Here is a 21511-nt window from a genome sequence, read left to right as displayed (position 1 = left end):
TACCTGTATCACAGACCCGTGCCAGCCGTGTTTATTTACAGTGAGCTACACAATGACACTGACCATGGTCACTCACACACACACACACACACACACACACACACTGTGACAGAACGCGTCACTCGGGAAGGTGAACAGGCTGCTCCGTCTGCTGTGCTGTGGCAGAAAGCTGCCCTTTGGTCTGGTGGTCAGAGCTCCTGTTGACCTTCTGTCAGTACTGGGTAGAGGGTGGCTGCCTTCAGCCTATGTTACATACACATGCTGCCTTCTCTCTGAACTGTTCTTTCATATTCCGACTGGCTGCAGAAGATCTTTGGCCTGAAACTGATGTCTTTCTTACTCTCCCACGCACAAACCGATGTCTGTGTGACTGATGTCTCTGTGTTATTGGCGTGACCATATTCATTTATAGTATTGCTAAAGCAGTATTACGTTTAAACAACATGTGTGTGTGTGCGTGTGCGTGCGTGCGTGTGTGCGCGCGCGCGCGTGTGTTTGTGCATGCACATGTATGTGTGTGTGTGTGTGTGTGCGCATATGTGCATGTGCATGCGTGTGTGTGTGTGTGTGCGTGTGGTCTGATCACAGTAGATCTGATCATAGTCGATCTGATCACAGTAGATCTGATCACAGTAGATCGGATCATATTTGGTCAAATGTTTCACGTTTAGTGAGAAAGTGCAGCTTTCTCGAAAGGGCCGGTCTGGATGTCCAGGCTGTGTCCACTGAGTCTGGACTGTCTTTAGTATCAGTCACGGTGAGCAGGTAGTCTGCCATTCTAAGGCTGATAGAAGTGCATGTTTGTGTGCTCCAGTGGGTGATGTAGTTTAGTTTTTGATGTGAAGTGTTATCATTTAGTCCGGTTGTATTTCAGACTGGTCCTGGTGTGTTACAGTGTTAGTGTGTGTTAATGAACTCAGTGGTAGGACCGGCTGTGTGAGGGGCTCTGTTCTCTGCTCAGCTCTTGGCATTGCTGGGCTTTGTAGTGGTAGGAGGGGAGGGATCTCTATTTCTTAAGTGTAGCCAGTATTTAATAGTCCTTTTTTGAATTTTTGAGTAATAATGGAAAATGACCTAATTCAGCAGGTGGTATTTATTGTTTATTTGTTGTTTGTTTGTTGTTTTCCTGTGCACTTGCAGGATCCTTTTACAAAGTTCTGTGTGCATAATTTCATCTTGGTGCTTGCTGCTTGCTGCGCTGAGAGTGTCCCTTGCACCTCACTGCCATACAGCAGAACTGGTTCTGTGATAGACTGCAACATTTTGAGCCAAATTTGAAGTGGTATATGAATGTGAATTTGTGCTTTCTCTCTCAGTTTGACTGCTGGATTGAACTAATCTTCGAGCCTAAGTAATTGTAATCTGTACAGGGTTCTAATGTTTGGGAAGTATGATGTGTTTTCCTGAGATCTGGTTCTTTTTTGGAAAATGATGTTTTGGTCTTTTTCAGGTTCACTGCCAGGGGCCAGATCTGGCTGGACTTTTCCAGCAGGTCCAGGGCCCAGGTCCGGCTGGACTGCTCCAGCAGGTCCAGCAAATGTGATTTCTGAGTTGTGTAGAGCGAGACCAGGTGTTGCAGAATGTTCTAAAATGGGGGCCAATTCATTGATATAGATGTTGAATGATGTTTGGCTTAAGCAGCAGCCTTGTCTTGCTCCATGCTCCTGAGAAAAGAACACGGTCCTTTTGTTACCAGTCTTTATACTGCACCTATTTTTGAGTATATGGATTTAATAATGTCATATGTTTTTTTGAAGCGTATGAAACGTGTAAATATTTAGTTTTTGTTCTGGTTACCATGTTAGTCAGTCGGGGTGTGTAGGGTGTAAATATGACCTGATGTGCGGTGATTTGGTATGAATCCAATCAGACTTTTTCTCAAGACACTGTGCTTCATAAGGAAGCCTAGAAATCCTGAACTAGTGCACCTTCTCCACTTTACTCTTCAACAGATGCCTCTGTGGTTATAGGAGTCAAATTCATTTTCATTTTTGAAAAAGTGTGTTATAAGACCTTGACTCCAGATGTAGGGGAAGTAACCTACACTCTGAATCATGCTGAATAGTTTGAGGATGGCCAGTTAGAATTTTTTCATGTGTGGCCAGGTCTTTTGATTTAGATTTAATCTGTATTTATGGACTCCTCAGTTAGTTTCAGTCGTGCTTGTGTGGTGTGCGTGTTGTGTGTTTTTTGATTCTGAGACTTTGTGTTTCACAGAAGGTTGTAAATCTGCATTTTTTGGGTTTTTGTGCCTTTGGTTTGATAATGTACTTCTTTCTAATTTTTGGACATTCTGTGTCAAACCACTTATCATCTCATTTTCGTCTTTATTGCTTAAATGTTATAGTTTACATGTTTAGGCAGTTGTTGTAACTTCAAGATTGATGCCTTAATTACAGTAAATGTGTGATGTCCAGAAAAGTGTCTGAAAAGTCTGAATTTCTTGAGAGCTGACTGCTTTCTGAAATTCCTCTGTGCTGTTTCAGGCCCATCTGTATGGTCTCCTGGTGTACAGCTCCACAGCCCACTAGGCTGTGTGGATGCAGTACAGTTAGCCTCTGTCCTGTTACTGATCACAGTAATTTGGGTGTGATCAGTCAGATGGGTTACTGGCTTTACAGTGTCTCCACTGTGTTACTGCCAAGTGATGTGCCAAAGGTTTCCCCCAAAGAAATCTCTCATATCCTACTGTTGACAACGTACTGACCCAGACTTTGACAGAGCTGTTTACCTGTGTGTCGGAATGACGTCGGGGGTGATGAGCTAGAGTTATTGGGTAACGGTTTCCAAATACGTGATTGTTACTTCGCTCCGTGTTGAAGTCCTGCAGAGATCTGGTGCGTGCGTTCGGGTATCCACAGATCAGCACGCTTTCCTCCAGGGTGCCGAGCTGATCAAGGACAATAGCAAAATGCCTTCACTATGATGAGGGTTCACTGGGTGGGATGGAGATTGTACGAGTTCAATGGGTGGGATAGAGATTGTCTCCTGGAGTGTTTAGAAACACTAGATGATTAGATGTTTCTAATCTCAGAGGAGGTATGAATGTTTCTCTGACTGCTACTAAGTAACAGTCGCTACTGAATCTTTTGTACCCAAATAGAGGTGACATCATATGTCCCGAACGCTCCACACAGAGACAGATAAGGTCTTCATTCTTCAAACAGGAGGAGAATTGATAACCTGTGAAAGGGTGAGGGTTACAGGATACTTGTACGTAAAACATGGGTACATGTGAACATATATATTAAGAGATCTAATGGCAACATATATACAGCATATATGCACTGACGTTTATTGGATGAAGGATCCTCCTTCTCTCTCTTTCATCCCTTGAGTCTCCCTCTTTCCCCTTTTCTATCTCACATTTTGCATGCCATTCATTCATTACATTCATTACATTACATTCATTCATTCATTCATTCATTCATTACATTCATTACATTACATTCATTCATTCATTACATTCATTCATTACATTCATTACATTCATTCATTCATTACATTCATTACATTACATTACATTCACTCATTCATTACATTATTACATCACATTACATTCATTCATTCATTCATTACATTCATTTATTCCTTCATTCAATTACATTCATTACATTCATTCATTCATTCATTACATTCATTCATTACATTCATTACATTACATTCATTCATTCATTACATTCATTACATTACATTCATTCATTCATTCATTCAATTACATTCATTACATTCATTCATTCATTCATTACATTCATTCATTACATTCATTACATTACATTCATTCATTCATTCATTACATTCATTACATTACATTCATTCATTCATTACATTCATTACATTACATTCATTCATTCATTCATTACATTACATTCATTCATTACATTCATTACATTCATTCATTCATTCATTACATTCATTCATTACATTCATTACATTCATTCATTCATTACATTCATTACATTACATTACATTCACTCATTCATTACATTATTACATCACATTACATTAATTCATTCATTCATTACATTCATTTATTCATTCATTACATTCATTTATTCATTATATTCATTCATTACATCCATTACATCACATTACATTATTCATTCATTACATTCATTTATTCATAACATTCATTACATTACATTCATTTATTCATTCATTATATTACATTACATTACATTCATTCATTCATTACATTCATTACATTATATTACATCACATTACATTACATTCATTCATTAATTACATTAATTACATTACATTCATTCATTCATACATTACATTAATTCATTACATTACATTCATTCATTCATTCATTCATTACATTCATTACCTTACATTACATTCATTCATTCATTCATTCATTACATTACATTCATTCATTCATTACATTCATTACATTACATTCATTCATTCATTTATTCATTACATTCATTACATTCATGCATTCATTCATTACATTACATTACATTCATTACATTTTTATATTACATTCATTTATTACATTCATTCATTCATTACATTCATTACATTATATTACATCACATTACATTCATTCATTCATTACATTCATTTATTCATTACATTCATTACATTACATTCATTCATTCATTTCATTCATTACATTACATACATTCATTCATTACATTCATTCATTACATTACATTCATTCATTCATTACATTACATTACATTCATTCATTCATTCATTCATTCATTCATTCAATCATTTATTCATTACATTCATTACATCACATTACATTCATTCATTCATTCATTACATTACATTACATTCATTACATTAATTTATTCATTCATTACATTACATTCATTAAATTCATTTATTTATTACATTCATTACATTACATTCATTACATTCATTCATTCATTTATTCATTACATTACATTGCATTCATTTATTCATTACATTCATTACATTACATCACATTCATTCATTACATTCATTTATTCATTCATTCATTACATTATATTACATTACATTACATTCATTCATTCATTCATTCATTCATTCATTCATTCCTTCTTACTTTAATCCATTTCTTCATTCCTTCCTTTGTGTTTATATCTTGTGCCATATACATCATAAAGAGAAGGTGAATAAATGTGTATAAATCTCTTTTTTTGAGACATTAAAAATGTGGATTATATTTCATAAGATTAAATGTGTTTACTGCATACGGTTAAAACACTGTTAGCTTTAACATAATAAACAACTAATATTCGTCTTATACCTGTGATGTGCTTTTACTGTTTATGTCCTATAATTCTGAAACATTCTTCTCTGGGAACTGTATTAACTTCTTTGGTTTTTTTTTTTGGACTTCCCATAATAATCAGATTCTCCTGGCACACGGTAATGTAAGTCCCCTTCTTTACTTTGTCTGTTTAAAATTAATAAACCTTGTTTTATTTGTCTTGATTTCAGTCACTTGAATTGGCTTTAGGTAAAATCTGACCTCTACTTCCGGACAGTTTAATGATTATTGGCTCCATAAATGTCTTTTGAATGTCTGATTACTGAGACGGCCATATGTAAGGTAAAAATAGCAGAGAGCCCCATGTGCGGTAAAAATGATATTTAATGCAAATGTGATGTAATGATGTGTAGTCAATTCTAGTAGTAGTTGTTTATTAAATTAAAGGATAATAACGCGAGTAGTTGGGTGTCACATTCTAGAACTACAGCGAAAGTATCGCAATGACGTTCAACAAAGGGTCACTTCTCAAGCAGTTAAAGGTTTCAGTTATTTCTGCATGTCAGATGGAGTCATCATTTTCCCAACAGCTTCATTTGTAATCATGTCTAGTGGTTTATCCACTGATTACCTGTACATAACCCAGCAGACATGCAGTATGGTCCTTCATATCAGGGTCAGGAGTATCTGTGAAACTGAGTATTTGTTACCAAAGGCCACGACACACACACATGACCTTTAATGCTTTTTTTTTTGTCATGCAGGAATTATTTACATGTTTCATAGCTAACATTTTACGGTTAGGGTTAACCTTGTGGTTTAAAGGTGTTCTGATTGCAGAGGAGTCTAAATGGAGCCTTATCTTTAGCTGTGGCGTGAGACAGTTGTGAAATGTTGCAGTAAAAGGCCATTCATTCATTCATTCATTCATTCATTACATTCATTACATTACATTACATTACATTCATTACATTCATTCATTCATTCATTACATTACATTCATTCATTCATTTATTCATTACATTACATAACATCACATTACATTCATCCATTCATTACATTCATTACATTAATTACATTACATTCATTACATTCATTCATTCATTCATTTCATTACATTCATTCATTCATTTATTCATTACATTACATAACATCACATTACATTCATCCATTCATTACATTCATTACATTATATTACATTACATTCATTCATTACATTTATTACATTAGATTGCATTAATTCATTCATTCAATCATTTATTCATTACATTCGTTAGATTGCATTCATTCATTACATTAGATTACATTACATTCATTACATTAATTCATTCATTACATTCATTTATTCATTACATTCATTACATTACATTCATTCATTCATTCATTCATTCATTTATTCATTACATTCATTCATTACATTACATAACATTACATTCATCCATTCATTACATTCATTTATTCATTACATTCATTACATTACATTACATTCATTCATTACATTGGATTACATAAATTCATTCATTCATTCAATCATTTATTCATTACATTCATTACATTACATTCATTCATTCATTCATTCATTACATTACATTATATTCATTACATTCATTCATTCATTACATTCATTTATTCATTACATTCATTTGATTACATTACATTACATTCATTCAATCATTTATTCATTACATTCATTACATTACATTACATTCATTCATTCATTTATTCATTACATTCATTACATTCATTACATTAGATTGCATTAATTAATTAATTAATTCATTTATTCATTACATTCATTACATTAATTTATTCATTCATTACATTCATTCATTACATTACATTACATTCATTACATTCATTACATTACATTACATTACATTACATTCATTCATTATATTCATTCATTCATTACATTCATTCATTCATTACATTCATTACATTACATTAATTCATTCATTCATTACATTGCATTACATTACATTCATTCATTCATTACATCACATTACATTACATTCATTCATTACATTCATTTATTCATAACATTCATTACATTACATTCATTCAATCATTTATTCATTATATTACATTACATTCATTCATTCATTTATTCATTACATTCATTACATTACATTACATTCATTCATTCATTACATTCATTACATTCATTACATTACATTCATTCATTATATTCATTCATTCATTACATTCATTTATTCATTACATTCATTACATTACATTACATTCATTCATTCATTACATTCATTCATTCATTACATTCATTACATTACATTCATCCATTCATTCATTACATTACATTACATTACATTCATTACATTACATTACATTCATTTATTCATTACATTCATTACATTACATCACATTCATTCATTACATTCATTCATTCATTCATTCATTCATTCATTCTTTCTTTCTTTAATCCATTTCTTCATTCCTTCCTTTGTGTTTATATCTTGTGCCATATACATCATAAAGAGAAGGTGAATAAATGTGTATAAATCTCTTTTTTTGAGACATTAAAAATGTGGATTATATTTCATAAGATTAAATGTGTTTACTGCATACGGTTAAAACACTGTTAGTTTTAGCATAATAAACAACTAATATTCGTCTTATACCTGTGATGTGCTTTTACTGTTTATGTCCTATAATTCTGAAACATTCTTCTCTGGGAACTGTATTAACTTCTTTGGGGTTTTTTTTGGACTTCCCATAATAATCAGATTTTCCTGGCACACGGTAATGTAAGTCCCCTTCTTTACTTTGTCTGTTTAAAATTAATAAACCTTGTTTTATTTGTCTTGATTTCAGTCACTTGAATTGGCTTTAGGTAAAATCTGACCTCTACTTCCAGACAGTTTAATGATTATTGGCGCCATAAATGTCTTTTGAATGTCTGATTACTGAGACGGCCATATGTAAGGTAAAAATAGCAGAGAGCCCCATGTGCGGTAAAAATGATATTTAATGCAAATGTGATGTAATGATGTGTAGTCAATTCTAGTAGTAGTTGTTTATTAAATTAAAGGATAATAACGCGAGTAGTTGGGTGTCACATTCTAGAACTACAGCGAAAGTATCGCAATGACGTTCAACAAAGGGTCACTTCTCAAGCAGTTAAAGGTTTCAGTTATTTCTGCATGTCAGATGGAGTCATCATTTTCCCAACAGCTTCATTTGTAATCATGTCTAGTGGTTTATCCACTGATTACCTGTACATAACCCAGCAGACATGCAGTATGGTCCTTCATATCAGGGTCAGGAGTATCTGTGAAACTGAGTATTTGTTACCAAAGGCCACGACACACACACATGACCTTTAATGCTTTTTTTTTTTTTGTCATGCAGGAATTATTTACATGTTTCATAGCTAACATTTTACGGTTAGGGTTAACCTTGTGGTTTAAAGGTGTTCTGATTGCAGAGGAGTCTAAATGGAGCCTTATCTTTAGCTGTGGCGTGAGACAGTTGTGAAATGTTGCAATAAAAGGCCAAAGCTTCCACTGCAAGGCACGTGGAATGTGAAGAGAATATCTCTCAAAATTCGTCCCTGACACGTTTATACTGACTTATTACTGTGTGTAATGCGCACAGTGTTTGGTCCTGAGCTTTGTGAAGGCAAGAGGCCTGGTTTTGGACAAAGATAATACTAATATTCACATATTCTAAATACACATGTTTAGATAAGGACACACACACACCTTTATAAGAGCATATAAAGTAATAGCTCCCTGGCTTTATCCCACGGTTAAGCTCCAACTAGCTATAAATAAATGTCCTAAATGTTGTTTTTCTTTTTATTTGCATTTTTAACATTTCAGAGTTTTACTACAGCTGTCCCAGTCCATAAAACTATAATTACGCACTTTGGGGAGAGTATGTGTGAGTGACAGAGAGTGCATGAGAAAAATGGGTGCGCATGCTTGTGTTTGGGTGAGAGGGAGATGAATAGAGTTGCATGTGTGACTGCATGAGACATAGTGTGAAGGGAGAGAGAGAGAGAGAGAGAGAGAGAGAGAGAGAGAAAGCAAGAGAGAGAGAGAGAGAATGAACAGTAAAATAACACAACCTCTTCGCTGTGACTGACACCCTCTGTTCCAGGCGATAGAGCTGACGGGTGGAGGGAACCTGGAATGTTCGCTGTACAGGTGACCCACCCCCTAAAACCCCACCCCTTCACTACATCATCAAGCCTGCTTCTGCCCTGACTGGATCACCTCAGAAATGGCTACTGAAATGCTTAAACTGGTGGTTGCTCAAACTCCCGATCACTAATCCCGTTGTCTACAGTCGTGACATCTTTATACTGAAATGAAAACAATATCAAGTAGATTGAAAGTAAGCCCATTATGACATTAGCATATTTTGTTTAATGTAAAACAAAAAAATAAACTACATTTTTCATGGCCTTTTCAAATATTGTGCAGTTCTTCTATTCCAAATTGATGGAATATCAATTTGAATGAAATTTGATGGCAAATTTCATTAAAAAACAATATCATGATACACATTGTGACATTCTTTTTTTTGCCATGTCAACACCTTTGGTGCGTAGGGTGATGTCTGATTATTGTCAGGAATTCATGAATAGTTTTCTTCAGCAAGAACAGCCTTCTCCTACAATTTCTATCATTTTGAATGTTTTGGGGGGGTTTTTAGCACTTGAAACAAAATCTTCAAATAAGGTAAAATTTTTCAACCACAAAAACCATTTATTCTTAAAAACATGGTTCCCAATAACTGGAGCATTCACAAAAAATCTTATGACCAAAATGTATTTATAAAAGTTTTTTTTACACTTAGATTTTACTTCCCCATCCATCAATGTATGGACGTTCAGGGGTCACACAAATGAACCAAGGCAAAAAGTGATTGAACTTCATAAATCAAGTAACACATTAAAATCAGGGACTCTATCAGGGTCCAGGACACTTTACAGCATTATCTGGCATTTTTTGCGAGCTTAAGTTGCTCTTGGAACTTTCAAAAGGATGTTGATCCAAAACGCTGCTAGAGAAAATGGCTCCCAGTCCAAGCTTTTGTGATGACCATTCCAGACCACTGACCCCAACTCCACTACAGACCTGTGGAGTGAGCTGAAAGGGAGAGTGTACATGTGACAAAGCACCATTCTGACCTCTTCAAACTTAAAATACACAGAGACAACTTCACCTCCGATCACTGCAGTACAGAATACAACACTAATGCTTGGCACTTGAAGGAAAAATTGAGATGAACTCATGCAATTTTCTTCACAGCCTGAAGCTGGTAATTCCTTAAAGTGTCTCAAGTGTCCAGTACAGATATGCAGTTTCACATGGCATAAAGTCTAATGTGCCTGTTGATTTCTAACGGACTCCATTTCTGGTAACTCAATTTACCCATAAGATATTCAGTCAAGATATGCAAAAACTGTAATATATAAATTCCTGTCTCAGTTTTCTGACCAGTGGTATGTTTTCAATATTTGGGCCTTTTACATTTATGGCGTTTAGCTGACAATTTTATCCAAAGCAACTCGCAATTATGACTGAACACAATTCAACCAAATGAGAGTTGCTCAACAGCAGCTATTTGGTGGGGCTTGAACCAGCAACCTTCTGATTATTAGTCAACTCACTTAACCACAGAGCTTCCATTTCTAGCATTGCACTCTTGTATTCCTGGGATCTGTTGGAGCCATTCCTCCATCTTAGGGGTCACAGCCCTAAGTGCCCTTTATCACCACTGGGACAACCACGGTGTTAACCTTTCACATTCTCTCCATTTCCTGTGTCAGAAATTGATATTTCTTCTACTTCTCATATTTCTTCCTTTGGTTGCCAGTTTCATCTGGGAAAAACACATCCATCATCAGTGCTGGTTTCTGCACCTTACTTGTTATTGCAATATATGGTTGGTTCTTTAGTGCTTGTTTATCTATCTAGATCTGGAGGTCCCATAGGATCGTAGCTTTACCCCCCTCCCTCCATTCCGTGGTTCCTCCCATTTGGGACTTGGGAATGTTCTTGTCATATTCCACACATGTAATCTGGAATGCCTGCCACCTGATTGTACCTCTCAGTAAACTGTTCCAACCTTCATCAGGATTATTGCTGATTTTCTCTGCCCGGAGTGGTATACCCCAGTCAGGTTTCTGGGACCTCTTCCCCTCACATTCCTTTTCATTTCAGTCCACAAATGGCCTGAGGGATTCAGGACAAGCCACTTTGTCATCTTTAAGCCTTTAAGCCATCTTTGGCGGAATGCTTATGATGCCGGTCCCGCCAAAAACCAAGCTGTGACCAAGACACAACTGGCTGATGTTTTGAAGTGTTTCAGTATTTCTAGATAACAGTCCCCTTCTTGGTATAATCTGTTCTCAGAACAGTGAAAAACCCTAATCCAGTGAAACACTCCCACATGATGCTGCCATTCTTATTCATTAAGACCTTCCAGTAATAAAAACCTCACCCTGTTTTGGATTGTGTAAGGTATTCCCAGGAAAAAACGCCTCACCCTGTTTTGGATTTTAGAAAGGTATTCCCAGTAATACAAGCCTCACCATGTTTTGGATTTAGCTTTAATTCTTATAGCCAAACGTCTTGATTTTCATTCCATCTGACCAGAGGAGACTCTGGATGAGCTACGTCTTCATCCTGGTCATCACCTGCAAACTACAGGTGTCTTTCAAAGCCGGAATTTTAACTGGGCCAGCAGTCTTTCAGGCTTTGGTGAAGTAGGACTCTCTTAATGGTGAACACCCAATATATTCAAGTTCTTCACCAGTTCCTTTGTTGTCCTTGTGGTTCAGTTGATCCGTTCAGACCAAAGTTTATTCGGCCCTCGAGGTTTGTGCCTCCACGCCATTTACGGCATTTAGCGGACGTTCTCATCAAGAGCGACTCACACACATACTTTGTCATTTATTCATAAAATGCATCCTAGCCAGTACAGTATGCTAGAGTCTAAGATAGCATTGAGCTTGGATACTAAATACAGGAGTCACTGCTGCTAGATACAGGAGTCAATACTGAAACCTAGAAAGAATTACAAAAAGAGCATAAGTGCAATATCAAACAACAATAAACATTAAGGTTCAGTTATATCAAGAGCAGTGCAATATGGTATTTCCATAAGTACAGAATTAGTGGTTATTTAAATCTTTAGTCTGCATTTGCCTCCTTCCTGGTGCAGTGTCTGTGCTCCCAAGAGCCTTAGTTGCACACAACTGTTTATACAGATGCTTCTGGTACCTTCAGTTGTTTGGAAGTTGTTCCTATGGAGGAAGCAGACTTGTGAAGGTCAGAAATTCTTTTTTATGGGACCTGGCTCAGTCGCTTGGACTTTCCCACGGTGTCACTGGTTCTAAAGGGCCCTCTATTACTACTTCAGGTGCATATCCAATTAACTTCAATTAAGTGGTTAATTAAAAGCTTTTAAATTAGATTATTTTCGGGAATCTTTCGGCTATTTAAAGAGAAGTCAGTTTGGTATATGGTATACTCATTGGACAAATGATATAGGTGTTATTGCAAAAACAATAACACACACACCCCTGTATCTCAGATACATAACAGATACATAACTAGATCATAATACATCCTGTTTCCGATTACTGCCTGCTCCACCCTTGAGCTGTGTTGCCTTCACCTGTGTGCATGCGGGACTCCAGAATGACAGCACTGCTACGTGTATGGGCTTCTGTGGGCTTCTGGGTGCCGAGACCTTGCGGGTTTCGTTACCCGCATCAGCACAAACGACGGGTCCGTGTCGTTACTTGCTTAATTCCCAGTTGTTCACCACACGGGAGACGTGGAGGTGTAGCTGTCTCTCGCCGTGGAGACAGGTGGAGCAGCCCTAGGCCAGGGACGCCCAGGCCCCCTCCTCCGGAGGTGGATTCATTATTTCCTCCTGTTTTCCGTTCATGCAAAACATGACCACACGGCACAAAAATGGAGGGAGAAGGGGAGCTGAAGCGCTAGAAACCGAGAAGCGTTGTCTGATACTGCGTCATATAAAAACTAGACTACTCGTCTGATACGCCATGTGCAAACAGGCAAAATTGGTTGGCACTAAAGCGACGTTTAGTGCTGGACGCGAACTCGGGGCTGGAGAGAGCTGTCCAGAATGTGAGGAAAGAGATAGTGAGAGAGCGAGAGAGAGCGAGACAGAGAGAGAGAGGGATGGGGGAGGGAAGTTGCTTGGTAGGAGACAGAAAGAAAAGGGAGAAAGAAAAATATTCTTTATTTTGGAGAGAGGCGCAAAGATCGGAGAAAGGCCGTTGCTTTTCATTAATAACCACACGGCCCATAGTGAGACTTCCCCAGTTCTGATTCAACACTGATGCCATCGGTTCCAGGGAGTTGGCATGTGTGTTTGTGTCTCCTCATTACATCACTCATCATCATCATCATCCTCTTCATCATCGTCGTCGTCATCACCAGCACCCAAACGTGGACGTGGGTTCGCGTGTATAAATCCGCAACCCTGGGTGCGATGCCATGACGTTCATGTTTCCACGGATAACGCTCCGTGTCACTGCTGTCCCTGTGCGAAGCTCCAGGGAGTGCGTAATGAACAAAGCATTTTCTCGCGCGCGCGCTCTCCCCTGCCACACATCTTGATTAGATTAGTGTCTTTGTCGTCTGCCGGACTCAGAAGGCGATCAGTCAGCTCGTCGAGAAAGCGGTTAAGAGAGGGAGAGAAAAGACAGGATATTGTTTGATACTGTACGCCGGCGTTCTTACTCAATAAAGACACAATTACAGACACGGTCAGGCCAGCAGCCAGCCTGAGGGGTTGGCACGGAGCCAGGCAGAGATGAACATGAGAGAGAGAGAGAGAGAGAGTGTGTGGGGGGGACAGAGAGACAGAGGGTGTGTGTGTGTGTGTGTGTGTGTGTGTGTGTGTGTGTGTGTGTGTGTGTGTGTGTGTGTGTGTGTGTGTGTGTGAGTGTGTGTGTGTGAGTGTGTGTGTGTGTGAGTGTGTGTGAGTGTGTGTGTGTGTGTGTGAGCGAGAGCGCGAGAGAGAGAGACAGACAGAGTGTGTGAGTGTGTGTGTGTGTGTGTGTGTGTGTGTGTGTGTGTGTGTGAGAGTGGGGGGGAGTGTGTGTGTGTGTGTGTGTGTGTGTGTGAGAGTGGGGGGGAGTGTGTGTGTGTGTGTGTGTGTGTGTGTGTGTGTGTGAAAGATAGAAGGTGCAAGTCACCCTCAGACAGATCAAAAATATTCTCTCCCACGAGGAATTCCAGCACTCTTTTTCTCTTTCATTTCTTCTTCCTCCTTCTGGCGCGCTCTCCTTTGAAAAGACAAATCCGTGCTGTAGTAGAGGCTGCTTGTATGAATGGTTCAAACAGGAGCTAAATCACAGATTTTGAAGGAGTTAACAGCGCGTTTGAAGAGGAAGAAAAGAGGCTTTGTGCGTCTGTAAATATAAGCCATGTTTCAGCACCAGAGAGCCAAAGCTTCCTCCTTTTGTCAGGGTTCTGCACGCCATCATGTATGACCAGAGAAAAAGCAAGACACGGATACAGGCAGAGTAACAGAGTGTGTGTGTGTGTGTGTGTGTGTGTGTGTGTGTGTGTACATCCTCAGGTCTCACTGGGTTCACAAGAACTGTTTGGTTCACTTAATACTAGGAGAACTAATGGCACTACAACCTCACTGCTTTTATAAGGAGTTAAAGGTTATAACTCTAAGGCTATAGATTATGTGTGTGTGCGTGAGTGTGTGTGTGTGTGTGTGTGTGTGTGTGTGTGTGTGTGTGTGTGTGTGTGTGTGTGTGTGTGTGTGTGTGCGTGCCCTCCCCAGTAGACTATGGAGAGTAGTTACAGCTATATTTGCATTCCAAAGGAGGGACTGGTATTCAAAAGTGTCTCCAGCCCGAGGGCATACACATTACTGGTATAGGCCCTCTACATTACCAGTGAGTGTGTGTGAGGGTGTGTGTGTGTGTGTCTGTGTGTGAGAGATAATTAAAGAAAGAGACAGAGAGAGAGAGAGAGAGAGAGAGAGAGATGGGGGAAGGTACAGCTGTAGGCTTAGTCTTAGGGCAAAGTCCCAACACACACACACACACACAATCTCCTCTGCCCTCTCTCCAACAAGAATGATGTTTTCCTGCCAAAAATAAACCAGTTTCACTCATCAGATGCCTCCATTGTGCATAAATGTTAAAGGTTACTTAAGAAGCAATATTAGAGACATCTAAACGTTTGGTCTACAAACAATTATGGTATGAAGACTATTGCAACGTATAAATGAACACTGCGACTGAGAAAGCAAAAATATTTCTTCCATTTAAGATGTGCTACATAAACTCTAATTGATGTGTTTGGATTATTTGCATAATCTACTTTAAAATACAAGAATATTTCTACAACAGTGATGTGTTGGATTTGGAAAATGAAGGTTCATTTGCATACGAGGCCCTTCTCTCTGTGAGCCCCCCCTCAATTTTCACCTGGGGTCACAAAGTTGTTGGGTACATTTAGCAGGGAGTCTGCGGTCTGCGCACGGCCTGTGTAAGTGTGCCATGGTAAAAGAAGCCCGCAAAGACAAGACGACTCCCCTGCTGCACTGTCTGACTGTGATGACGCCTCCGGGCAGGAAGGATCAGCCAGACCCAGAGCTGCTCCAGACCCAGTACACATCAGAGAGAGAGAGAGAGAGAGAGAGAGAGAGAGAGAGAGAGAGAGAGAGAGAGAGAGAGAGAGAGAGAGAAAACAGACAGAGACAGAGAGAGAGAGAAAACAGACAGAGAGAGAGAGAGAGAGAGAGAGAGAGAGAAAACAGACAGAGAGAGAGAGAGAGCAGACAGTTTGCCAGTGATTGCTCTTATTCTTTTTTGATCTTCGTTCATTCTTTTTGTTTAATCACGTGGATGGACGGCTGGACGGACGTTAATACCAGAAATCAGCATCGCCTTTACGATTTCACTTATTATTAAAGCTGCATTTGGCACTATCACTGGGAAAATGCTTTCACAATGTCATAATTTGAGAAATATTTTGCTCCACAAAATGAGAAAATTAGTACATACGCACCAACACGCATGCCCACACGGAAATGAGAGAGAGAGAGAGAGAGAGAGAGAGAGAGAGAGAGAGAGAGAGAGAGAGAGAGAGAGAGAGAGACCAAGGCAAAGCTCTGTAATTGAATACAAGTGTGTTTATGAGTTCAGAGAGTACTGGAAGCCACAAAGAGCTCCGGAACAGAGAGATGGGGATACACAGGGCAAGATTCTTGAAGAGGCACTACACACGCAAACACTGGCTGAAGAGCTCTGATCCAAGATTATCAGAGAACAAGAGGGAGGAACTGACAGAGACAACTAACTTGAATTTAAAGAAGCGTTTTAGAGGTATATGAGAGTAAACGTGTGTGTGCGTGCACCTGGAGACAGAGAGCGAGGGCGAGGTAGTCTGCAGTCTAAATTCTCTGATAAAGGGTACATCACTGGTCTTCACACAAATCCTGTAGTAGTGGATGTAGTTGTAGTAGATAATGTCATTACACGGTGTAGCACAACGCTAGAACGCCACACAATTTATATACCACAACAGACAAACAAAAAACACAAACATGTAAAAGTATTTCATTGGCAGAACAATATTTCCAGAACAATCCAGAACAATATTTCATTCAAAACGCTATGCATGCATTCGAACGTTTAGACATTGTCGTGTTATTGTTTTAAGCGCTACAACACGCCCCCGATCACACAAACATGTACATTCGCCAGCCTAAAAACTGGCCGCTCGCGCGAGACCGCGCCTCGCGTGTAACCGGAACCCTCCTCGCGCCGTGTGGTCTGCGCGCGGGCGCGGAGCTCCGCGGCGGTCGTGGTTAGGAGAAGCGGCGCGAGCGCTGACGACCGTGGCTCCACGCCGCGAGCACAAACCTGCGTTCATCTCCAATAGCTTAAAGCGTCGTTTGAAGAGTCATTCTACACGACAGAAAAACCTTTGAGAGGAGCCTATAAAATGCAGGGGGGGGGAAGAAGACGGAAAAAAAACCGCGAAAGTTGCCATGTCGACCTGAAGCAGATTTTTTTAGTCAAGAGTGTTTGGATGTTTTGTCATGGTCAGCCTTATGTGTTTTGCTGACTCTTTTAACCTTGTTTTGTTTTTCCCCTGGGACGCCATCCCACTAACCACTTTTCAAAAACAGTGCTTGGGTTCCGACCCGAACCAGCGAGACAGAGCCGGGTCCCTCCGCACGGACAGATGCGCGCACACGCTCTGTTTCTCGCGCAGTGCCGTACACTGGGATTGGGAAGATACTGTGTTTAGAGGCTGTAGAAGTTTGCTTGACCTTCTCAGTAAAAGTAGTGCCGTTACTTGAAGCTGTGTTGGACCTGAGCTGTCCTGGAGCAAGGAGGGTCTGCCTGGAATGGTGGAGAGAGAGAGAGAGAGAGAGAGAGAGAGAGACATGGACAGAGAGGACAGAGAGGACAGACAAAGGGAGAGATTGAAGACAGACAGAGAGAGAGAGAGACGGAGAGAGGGAGAGAGAGAGAGACGGAGAGAGGGAGAGAGAGAGAGAGACGGAGAGAGGGAGAGAGAGAGACGGAGAGAGGGAAAGTTGGAGGAAGTCCCTGCTTAGAGAGAGGAGAAGGCGTGTTAGGAATGTGACTCCGCTGCTCGTAGGAGAGTCATAGCCTTATGAATGAGGACAGAATCACACTGTCCTAATCAGAAGGCGAGACCGATGAACTGCATACACAGCAGAAGATACCACACAACGCCCCACGCCCCCGCCGGACTCAAGCCTAGGAGTGTTTTCAGTGGGAGGTGAGAGAGAATGGAGCAGCCTGCACTCTATTACAGTTAGAATGTAATGGACTCTGTAGGAGTAGGATGTAGGCTACTCCTACATCCTGCTAAGAATGAGGCTAACCCATTATGGTAAGTAAGAAGAACTAGTATGTCCATTCCCTGCTCATTCTCTGAGTTGCAGGGCCATAGGCTGGAAGGTGCATGGACTCAGTCCAGGGCTGTGCTCTAACCATGCCTTTTTACACTCCACAAACACGGGCCGCAGTTAACAGTGTGGTCAGAAAAGTACACACCTGCACACATGCACACACAGACACGCACGCACACACACACACACGCACACACACACACACACACACACACAGGTATACAGCTCACATTGTGCAGAGAAAGTAATGCAACCTATATACTTAAAGTCAGTGATGTACTTAGCAGTTAGCATCAACATTAGCATGTTGCAGATTATGGATAACATATTTACCATTAAAAAGTACAGAAATCTCAGAAAAACAAAACAAAAACAAACAAAAAAACCAAAAAACATAAAACATACCTTGGTTCATCATTTCAAACATACACTGCACTTCACAGTGTGGTTAGAAAAGTACATACCTACACACACATAGACGCACACACACACACACACAGGTAGACATTACTTCACAAACTACAGCACCTCTTCACACTACGGCTAGAAATGCACGCACGCACGCATGCACACACACACACACACACACACACACACACACACACACACACACACACACACACAGGTAGGCCTTACTTCACAAACTACAGCACCTCTTCACAGTATGACTAGAAATACACACACACATTCCTCATTCTTTCCTAGGTTGTGGACCATGTTCAGAGCCAGTGCACTTCCCTGGGGTGGCTAGAGCAATACACCCTTAGAACGCCAACAAGGCGAACACTTAAAAGTTATTGGAATGCAGTTAGTACGACCTCATTTACATAATGCTAATTGATCCATTCATTCATTTTCTCTCATTTTGAGGAGTTCATACTGGTTTGCACTGGTCTGTGTGAAGTCTAAGTGGGAGAGGGAGTTTCTCTGACAGAGAGGGCCGATATTACAACACGAGTGGAAAAAAGACGAGTGAATTAAAACATTTAGAATCTCGATGGGGTTCTTGGAAATCGAAGATGTAAAAGGTGGGTGAGAGGCACCAAGGAACTCCTTCTTCAGCGTGCACACACACACACACACACACACACACACACACACACACAGTTGGCTAAAGTTTGAGGTTCACAGTACATTGGCTCTGTTCAGCTGAGGATTCACATACCACTTTTTGGTTATTTAGTATGAAGGTTGAGAATTGTGTGTGTGCACCTTCTAATATGTGTATCTGACAGTACAAGTGGATTGGGCAATGCACTGTGTGTGTGTGTGTAGTATGGAAGCTCCATTAACAAATGCATGCGGAGAATTTTGATCCTGCATCCTTATGTTACGCTCTGCAAACTATAGAACCATCTCACAGTGTGCAGAGAAATCACTCTCTGTCTTACACACACACACTGCTCTGTAAACGCTGGTAACCTCTCAGTGTATATAGAAACACACACATTGAAGGAAGCACTAACACACACATACACAAACCAGATGGAACTAATTTTAAAGCCCAGATTAAATTAACCCTTCATACCACCATCTGCACCCTCACAGTAAGCACTGAAACGCAGTAAGAACACGTCACCTACATGCTCCAAACCAGGGGAGTTTTAGACCTCATCCCCTACGCTGGAGGAAGTGAGAAAACCACCTGCACTGGGGCCAACAGACATATCATGCACATCCCTCCATTAACATGCACGTGTTTCTAGAAGGTTCTACCAGCAGACTGCAACGCAGGCACTGATTTTCAAAGCACTGCTGCAAGAGCCAGAGCCAGTCCTGCGTCGCCCCGCGGTACGTTTGAGCGAGGCAGAAGGAGCGTCGGCCCCACAGACTCTACGGAGCTGAGGGAGATCAGGACAGACTGCTGAGGAAAGCAGACATGGATGGGGGAAGAGAGCGAGAGAAAAAAAGCGAAAGAAAGAGGAGAAGAGAGCGAGGGAACGGGATGGGAGAGAGAAGAGAGAGAAGGAGGCAGGAGAAGAGGAGAGAGAGAGAGAAGGAGAGGGGAGAAGAGAGAGAGAAAGGGTGCAGGAATAGTTTTCTAGCCCGTTTGTGGCTAATGAAGCATGGATAAATTTTCCACCGCCAAGCACAAGGCGCTTTTACTTGGGAGTTCCCACTCTGCCCGTGGTGACATTTAGACAAATCAGCACTGCAGGAGAGAGAGAAGAAGAGAAGCCAGAGGGAGAGACACACATACACACACACACAGAAAGAGAGAGAGATAGTGAGAGATACAAAGAGAGACACAGAAAGAAGTTGAGAAAGAGACAGATACAAGAAAATGTTGCATATTTGCCAAAGTGTTTCCAGCCTGCTGTCAAAACGGCCCGCCTCAAACAATAACAGATTGACGGACATGAAAGAATGAAAAGAAACAGAGGGAGGAGAGATTGATGGAGAGAGAAGTTGAGAAGCTGAGGAGAGGACAGGGTGGGGGTACGGGCTGTGCTCGGCTGGCTGGACGTCAAAGCTCCGGGCTGTAGCCTGCGTCTCTGAGCGAGAGGGAAACAACTGAACATGTTGCACTCTCTCTCCCCCTAGAAGCTAAACCAAACACAACGTGGCTTACACACACACACACACACACACACACACACACACACACACACACACACACGCCACACGCACGCACGCACACACACACATACACGCACGCACACACACACACACACACACATGCATGCACACACACACACACACACACAGAGAGATCTTGAAATCACATTGCTCAGGTCTGACAGTTGTCCACTCCACCCATACATCATAGTGCATGTTATATAACTGCTTCTGCGTGTGTTCAAATGTTTTGTTCAGAGTCCCATGTGTTCCTCCATATGATTTACACATACATTTACAAATAAAAGCAGAGAAACAGAACTTCTGGAAAATGAAAAAAAGTATGACAGATTCGAGAGAGAGAGAGAGAGAGAGAGAGAGAGAGAGAGAGAGAGAGAGAGCGGCGGTTCAGTCTTGGTCCAGTTGCTCTCCTCCTCTGTGCTTCCTCCAGGAAATCACCAGCACAATAAAACCAACAACCCTACAGGTCCCACAAGGCAACACAATTCAATTTCTCTTCTTCAGTGCATGTCCTGATTGAACAGTTTATGGTGGGATACAGCAGCAGGCTGCACTAATGTCTTTTACATTGAATTAGTCCATGCAGGACTCCAGACCGCACTCAGCCCAATGCATAGCGTCCAGCCAATCCACCGTGCAACATCTCTCTATGTACAGGTCTTGGAGTGGATTCACACACACACACACACACACACACACACACACACACACACACAGAGAGAGAGAGGTAGAGGTCTTATATTGGCTATTTTTGTCCAGTCTTGGTCCCCGGTCTCATCTCTCCTGTTCAAC

This window comes from Electrophorus electricus, chromosome 18 (genome assembly GCF_041902795.1).
Source record: "Electrophorus electricus isolate QZ-2024a chromosome 18, ASM4190279v1, whole genome shotgun sequence".
Taxonomy (NCBI): domain Eukaryota; kingdom Metazoa; phylum Chordata; class Actinopteri; order Gymnotiformes; family Gymnotidae; genus Electrophorus; species Electrophorus electricus.
The sequence above is the reverse complement of the archived record's forward strand: the minus strand, read 5'-3'. Positions refer to the sequence as shown.